An 8,635-nucleotide genomic window follows, 5' to 3' on the forward strand; every position below is an offset into this window, starting at 1 on the left:
AACTAAAATCATGTGATGTGTCGGTCTCGAAAATCATTACAAAGGGCACAAGTTATGCATCATTCAAAATTGCAGTTCCTGATGCCAAACTAAATGAGGTTATGTGTCCAGAGTTATGGCCATCTGGATGCTCATTTAAAGAATGGAGATTTCGGAAAGGCGTTAAACCTTCCTAGGAAGAGTTCGATGGATCCCCTTTCGATTTTTTATCAAAACGTAAGGGGATTAAATTCCAAGACCGTCGACTTTCTTTCCGCTATCTACGCACAGGAGCATGACATCATCGCTATAACGGAAACGTGGCTGACTGATTCTGTGCTGAACGCTGAGCTCTTCGACGATCGTTACACCGTGTTTAGAAGAGATCGATGCAGCAGAGGCGGAGGTGTGCTCTTAGCTGTCCGCAGAGATTCAATTCATGCGCGAAGGCTTGCGCATCTCGAAGCTGACGGAGAACATCTCTGGATCCTCGTCGATACGAAACGAGCTTCAATCGTTATATGCGTGTTATATTTTCCGCCAAATCAATTAAAAGACGTTACTGCTGCATTTTTTCGTAAGATTCAGTCGGAATCTGAATATTTTTTGAAGAAAAAATGTATCATCTTGGGTGATTTTAATTTACCTACGAACATTAGTGCCAATATTGACATAAGTTTAATAAGTAATATTTTTAATTTAAATCAAATAAATTGTGTCAATAATAATTTTGGTGACAAATTAGATCTAATTTATACAAATGTAAATAATTGCATAGTAATTAAGAGCGAATTCGTATTGGTGTCGGAAGATAATTATCACCCGGCGCTAATGATAAAATTAAATATAAATAAAAATGGCATAACTACGAATGAGTTGGAATGCGTGAGCGATCGGAATGATCTCGGATGGTCGTTTGGAAATTGTGTAGATTTTGGTTTATTAAATAATTTACTTTTAGGTATGGACTGGAGCCGAGTTGGCGGGTGCGTTGATGTTGAATCTTCCCTGGCGGCCTTCTATGAGGTTCTTTATTGTGCATTCGACCAGCTCTTTATTCGAAAGCGCCCTCGAGTGCTTAACGTGTCATATCCTAGATGGTTTTCTCATGAGATCATCTCATTGCTAAAAAGAAAGCACGCCTTTCATAAGTTATGGAAGAGATCGGGACATCCATCTGCTCTCGAGGAATTTCGTTCATTAAGAGCACGCGTTAAGTGTTTGATAATTTCCTGTCATCGCAATCATTACAAAAATTGCCAAAAACAAATAATTAATGATCCCAAAGCGTTCTGGAAATTCATTAGCACTAAACGCGCTACTCAGTCTACGTTGAAAGTGATGAACCTCGACGATAAAACATTGGACGGTTCACAAAATATTGCTGACGGTTTTGCGCAATATTTTCGTTCTGTTTTCGAGGAATATTTTTCGCCTTCTGCTCAGTCGCTTCCTTCTTCATGTTCTTGGTCTTCAGTACTGACCATCAGAGAAACTGAGCACTCAGATCTTAAATACGGATTTAATAAATTAAAGACAGGGCGTTCTTCTGGACCTGATTTAATTCCCGATTTTATTTTGAAAAGTTGCGAAGTAAGTCTCGCTGCTCCTCTAAAATGTATTTATGATCTGATTCTCAAAACATCATCATTTCCTGATTTATGGAAATGCACAAAAGTCACCCCTATTCATAAAAAGGGTGACAAATTATATATAAAGAATTATAGATCAGTAGCAGTGTTGTCAGCTCCTGCTAAATTATTTGAAATAATTATTCATAAATATCTTTACAATCACTTTCAACAAGTTTTATTAGACCAACAGCACGGGTTTCGTCCTGCCCGTTCCACTGTTACTAATCTTCTGTCGTTCACCAAAACGGTGACAACTTCTCTCGATGCCGGAATTCAAGTAGACGTCGTGTATACAGATTTTGAGAAAGCCTTTGACAAAGTTTGTCATACGTTATTATTAAAAAAATTGTCGAACCTCGGTTGCTCAGATAATTTAGCTCGGTTATTTTCAAGTTATTTGAGCAATCGTAGACAGTTTGTAACGTATGGTGGCCGATTGTCAAAGGAATATTTTACCCCTTCGGGGGTTCCTCAAGGATCCAATCTGGGACCTCTGCTTTTTGTGTTATTTATTAATGACATAAATACTGCAATTAAACATTCAAGTTTTCTTCTGTACGCAGATGATTTAAAATTATATAAATGCATTCAATCTGTTGCGGACTCCTTCTCTCTACAAAGGGATTTAGACTCTCTGTGGAGATGGGCTTCCGTTAACCGTCTGCCCTTTAGTGTCGGAAAGTGCCATACTGTGTCATTTTCTCGATCCCGTTCGCCATCAGCTTATTTCTACCATCTCGGTGGTAACATTTTGACTAGAGAAACTTCCATTAAAGATCTCGGAATCACTTTCGAGAGCAAATGGAGGTTCTCTCTACACATACACGACGTCTGTGATAAATCTTCCAAGATGCTCGGCTTTGTTATGAGGAATGCCTTTCACTTTGACGATCCGTCAGTTATTCGCATCCTCTATGACACCTTAGTTCGTAGCATTCTTGAATCGGGATCTATAATTTGGAATCCCCGAATAGCCAAATATTCCCTTTAAGTGGAAAAAATTCAAAAAAGGTATTTAAGATACCTTTACAAAAGGACATTTGGTTATTATCCGTACTTATATCCCAGCGCCTTTCTTTTAGGAGCGTTGGGATATGATTCGCTGAGTTCTCGCAGAAAGCTGTATATCGCTAAGCATTTTTTTAAATTACTAAAAGGTGCTGTCGACAATCCAGCTATTCTCGAGGAATTCCAGTTTTGGGTTCCTGAACATTTTCGAGAATCACGATCGAGACCTCTTTTGATGACCGTTAGGGCTAGGACATCCGCACTTGCCGACTCGCCTATGGCTGTGGCCATCCGGCTCCTTAATACGCTGGCATTACATATTGACCTATTTAATGTCAGCTACGAGGAGCTGATCCGGTTTATTTCATTTAATTTTAATATTTTATAATTTTTTTGTTATGTTTAAGTATTTTTATATTTATGTATATATACTTTTTTTTTATGTTTTATAAATTTAAAATTTGTTTTCGACCATCGTGGCGCATTGGGGTAACCTGTTAGGCCACGATGGTCTTAATTTAATCTAAAATAAATAAATTAGTTATAAAGTAAAGTTTAATTAATATTAGTTTATCGTATGATATTTTGGAACGCAATTTAGTTAAATGCTTCATTAAAAGTCCTAATTAATATTTGTTAGTATGTTTGAATCACTTAATATTTTCAGTGAAAATTAAATTTACTTTATATATGTTATTTATTTGCATAAAAATCAGATCAATATTCGCATTAAAGATAAAGTTATTCCGCCGCTGTGTAACTCATTTTGCACTAAAAATTTAAGCTTTCAGCGATATATTAATATTTTCCAAAAAGTTCAAGCATATTTCAAAATATTTGAGCACGTATTAATATTCATTATCAAAAGTATAGCGACTGCAGGCGGTCGTTATCCGGTAAAAAACATTAGGGGTTCATCTATTCATTGTTTCAAATGAAGGGGTCAATTTTTATTTAGTTAAAAGGTATGTAGATCGAAACATACAATTTTTATTTCTATTATAATATGTAAACTAAATATCCTAGATCACAGAAAAATATTTTAATGTTAAGAAGAGTCATGGCTCAAATTGCAGGAATGTTTACAATATTATTATTGTGAAATACAATAGCTCTTCATATTTTATTTGTGTAGAAATGTTGAGTTTATAACACAAAACAATAAGCAAAACTATCAGTAATTCGGTACTAAATACCGGAATTAAAAACTGTGTAATTCAATTTTAAAATTTATATTACTAATACACTGTGTCTATTCATATCATGTTGATATACCCTAAACAACGAGAAAATGTTGATATACCCTAAAATGGACAGATCAAATAAATAATGCCACAAGTGTACCACTCTTATTTTGTCAAGAATCTAGGCAAAATACGACGAGGAAAAAAGCTAATTTACTGCAAACTATACATTTTAGCTTGTTTTAAAACACAAACATATAGTACTGCTTTCTTTGTTTATAAGAGTCATCGCTCTGCTTTGTTTATCTCATTTCATAAAATATTTTTTATTCATTTCTCTTTATCTCCATTTTTACACACACAAACACACAACATTTAACAGCTCACAGAAAGTATATTTAACCTTTGTTTAAATATATATTCATGAGAAATTTCTTTTGATCGTCACCATTCACTGCTGTTGGCAAGTTTGGTACAAGTTCTGTGAATATAATTTACATCACGAGATCAAAGCTTCAACTTTTGGGATGGTGTTTCGCGGGACGCTGTGTGTTTCATTTATGGCATTTTATGCTGCTCCAATTAAAAGTTTTTTATACAAACCACAGAATCACAAAATCACCAAATAAAAAATATTATTAGGTAATCCCAAAATAAATATCATTTTTTTTATTGAATAAAAAAAATACATTTAAACATTTATTTTAATTTTAATGATTTAAAATTAAAATAAAGTGGCTCAATTGTTTGAATTGTGGCGGCCGTTGACAAAAGAATGCCAAAATAAGCCGTTTCTCGGAACCACTTTAATACTGCTTTTTAAGAAAAATGAGATGGTGTGGTTAAAGCCTTTTCAAAATTTACAGAAAGAGTAAGATTATCGGTGCTTTTTAATGCTACTAAAATTACCTCTTATTTCATCAGGTGACATCAACAAGCGACATAAACGGGTTTGAGCCACGACAGTTGATCTTGGGTCGTCAACTAGAACAGAGTGACAATGAACTTTTTTGCCCTGATACCCATTTTTTGTGCAAAATGCTTTTTTTTCATATTAAAAATGGCTTAAAATGCATTTAGTTTAGGAATTCGTAAAATAACTTTTTTATATAATTGACTAACGATAATAAAATATTCTAAAAATACTTTTATTTTGAGTAATGTATCTTAATCTTCGCATAATTCTGAAACTCTAATTAAAATTAATATACAGAAAAATCAATATTGCTATTCGAAGTACATCTTGTGTTCTTATAATATATGTATATACTAATATATCTATTCAAAGTTGAAAAAATGCTCTTTTTAACGATTAAATGGTATTTTATCGCAAAATAAGTAGTGCAAAATATGTGTTTTAAGTGTTGTAAAACCAAATAGTAAAAGAAAAAATAAAAAATAACCAAAATTTTCATATGGTTTCATATTCTAATACGTAATAGTTACTTTGCACAATCAAGCAGTTATCACTTAAGAACAAAATATGCCTTAATACTAGGTCAAGGTAAATCGATTTTGTCTGAATTATTAAAGGAAAACTAATTTAGTTTTGTAAATTAGATTTATAACATATGTTTAGCACCGATAATCAATAGATGGATGAAATTTTTTTTTATATAGTAATTAATTAAAGAAAATGAGTTTCAAAGAATCCTCAATACTAACTGTGGCACAACGGTGAAATTACTATTGTTTTATTATTTGGCATCATTTTATATTTATATTATGTATGAACATTTTTAATAACAAACAAGTCAAATATTTGATTGATCAGAATCATAACTATAGATATAGTTATTATTATTATTATTTCGATTTAGATTTTTATTTAACAAGCTTGATTTTTTTTACTTAAAGTAAATACACGATACAAATATTTTATACTAAGATATAAGCCGTTGATTTTGAAGAGGAAGTAAGTCCATTCTATCATAAAAAAGAGCTGATTTTCATTAGAAATTATCTTAAAATTTCTGTTTTGAATCAATTCACAATCATTTTTATTAGTAATTTATTTTGCTTATTGATATTAATTGTTTGTTGATTTTGAAAATAAGGCTAGCCCACTTAAAACAAAATAATTTAATAAAAATTGAGAAGCGTGCTATGATAGTTTGTTTCCATAGTTACGAGGAAACAAAATTTTCAAAAGTCTTATAGACTAATGGTTTTATACATAAGAGAAGAATGTGACCGAGATTTATGTATTAATTATCAGTAGATTGCCCTTTCATTGTGACTGTACATAAATAAAAAAATAAACCAGACTACATTTACAAATTTGTTAGGTCGGTTAAATTTTATTTATTAAAATATAACTCATGCTCTAAGCTTATGTGATCGTAAATAATAAAAGACGATATCCGCAAACATTTTATTTATGACTTTTATATCACGACAAGGTATATGCAAAGCTCTAGATAAATGTATACTGTCCTAAATATTTATTTTGCATTTGCGTAATTTTACATCGAATACGTACGTATGTGAAAAAATGTAAACATCAATTTATTCTCCAATCCGTTTTAATTTATTAAAAATCCCCAAGGTAAAAACGGTAAACATGTTTCGTTCGAAAACAGTATTATAATCAGTATACAACATAAAGCTCGATACTTTATTATAAATGTGAATGTAAAAAGAATTCGAATATAAAACAACAAAGCTTTGTAAAAGCAACAGCTTCGATCGATTTTTTGTTGTTTAAAATAAATATTGTATAACTTTTACGTTGTTATTTTTTTCCATTTTAATATCATGCTTTATGTTAGATAAACAATTTCATTGTATTATTGTGCCTTTCACTTGTTTATTTGTTTTATAATAAAAAAAATCTTACCTTTTTCCTCTTTGATAAATCCTCTTGAAAACTTCGTTTTACTCAACAAATATTTATAATAGAAACAAAATAATATTGTTGTGTGTTACTCTAAAGTCTGGCAGAGTTCCGACCTTTACGAGAGCCACGAACCAACTGATCTCGCCGTCGAAAAGCACAGCCTTATCAACACGAAGCTACGCCGACGCATAATGTTTACTAAATTTTACCGATTGTTGCATATTTGTTAAGGTATTTTAATTAATATTATGTTATGTATATATTATATAAGAATATGAATAAATCCTTCCCTTACATCATAAAATATTTAAATTAAATATATAAATTAATCATGTAGGGATTACAATAAACATTTATATTGTTAAAATTTCTTTTAAACAGTAATAAATATTTAAAAAAAATAAATAAACACGCAGAACCCTTTGTATCGCATCAAGTTAGTCACGTTTGAATTAAGTATGGTTTAAAACTTAGATAAAATTAATAACACTATATAAACCTAGAAAGAGATTAGGAATTCAATACTTTAACGAAATGAGAATAAAACGAAATGTATGTTTATTAATTATAAAAATATGTTAGATAGTTGATAATATCAAATATTTAGAAGTAATTGAAGATACAAAATTAAATTTTAGAAAACATTATAATTAAATATTAAAAAAATAGTAGAAAAATAGGTATAATATCCAGAATAAAAAAATGTAAAGTATATACACAAAAAAAATAACATTAGTATCATATTGCCCCATTTTACTTATTGTGCGACAATATTAGATATGTTTAATAGATTAGATATGCAAATCTTAAATAAAAATAGATTTACTAGTTGTAGAAGTATAATTAATAGATTGGAATGGTTAAATGTTCACGAAAAATTGAAGATTATTGTTTTAGTATTTATATATAAATTAAAAAATAATATGCTACCAGAGTATTTAATTAGAAATAAAAATGTACGTAGATTTAATAATAGAAATAGAGAAAATTAAGGGATAGTTAGGTATAAGAAAAGCTAGGGGAATTATGTACGGAGGTGTGAATTTGTATAATAATATTCCTAGGACAATCCGCAAAAATAAAACTGGTTTCCTAAATTGGAATAAAAAACACCCTCATTAAAAAATAAATAATAATATAAAGTTTTTTTATACTATGTTTATATTATATATTATATGTATATTTGATGTAAAAATTAGCTATTAAGCTAAATAAATTAATAATAAAAAAAAATTATAAAGGGTTTAATATAATTTATTAACTCTCTTAAAAAATGTTATTAATTTATTGTAACCTTGGAGAAGTATATATATTTATATTTTTATAGTTATTGGTGTGCTATGCTTATGTTTGGTTTGTGTGATCATTAATTTAGTATTATTATTACAGATAGTATCTAGGGTTGATGAAGAGTTGCTATGTTTGAACAAGTGATTGATGTTCCTTCCTATAATATACACTTTCCTTACTTAGAACCTTAATACATATAAACTATTCACAGCAATTAATTATAAAATCAAGTATGTAGAATCAAGTATATTAAACTAAAAGTACATTTTTTCTCTATTTTAAATTACTAGGATTTATTTGTCAACCACTTAACTTATGTGATTTTTAATTGGTGTGGACTGATTTAATTTCTCTCTAAAATTAAATTATATATATTTTACAGCATTATAAATGTATCAAGTATCATCATTTGATTGACATAGGAATTAATTCTTGGAAATTACATGTTATGAAATGTAAATTATTAGTCATTTAAAAAGTGCACCTATTTTTAAACAAAACATTGACATTTTGATAAATGAGTAGTAAAAATTTACTTTAATAAATTATGTAGATATTTATATATTTTTTAATTCAATCCATTTTCACAGACCGGAGTTTTCTGGTTTGCTTCGGTTCGTTTAGAAATTTGATGTGTCACTATATTTTTATACGTGTGTAATGTGACTGTTGAACTTTTATATGTGCGCCCCAACGTTTAT

General features: G+C 29.8%; 1 protein-coding gene across 1 annotated transcript in view; it reads right to left on the reverse strand.

The window, feature by feature from the left end:
• LOC148233722 (uncharacterized) overlaps window positions 1-6,781 on the reverse strand; it is a 62,243-nt gene extending 55,462 nt beyond the window's left edge. Inside the window, exon 1 of the mRNA XM_088188556.1 lies at window positions 6,645-6,781. The gene's annotated coding sequence lies outside the window, so the exon portion shown is untranslated. The remainder of the gene's footprint in view (window positions 1-6,644) is intronic.
• Window positions 6,782-8,635: the final 1,854 nt, after the last annotated feature.

Source organism: Plectrocnemia conspersa, unplaced genomic scaffold (assembly GCF_051122295.1).
Source record: "Plectrocnemia conspersa isolate PC_06_02 unplaced genomic scaffold, ASM5112229v1 ptg000007l, whole genome shotgun sequence".
Classification (NCBI taxonomy): domain Eukaryota; kingdom Metazoa; phylum Arthropoda; class Insecta; order Trichoptera; family Polycentropodidae; genus Plectrocnemia; species Plectrocnemia conspersa.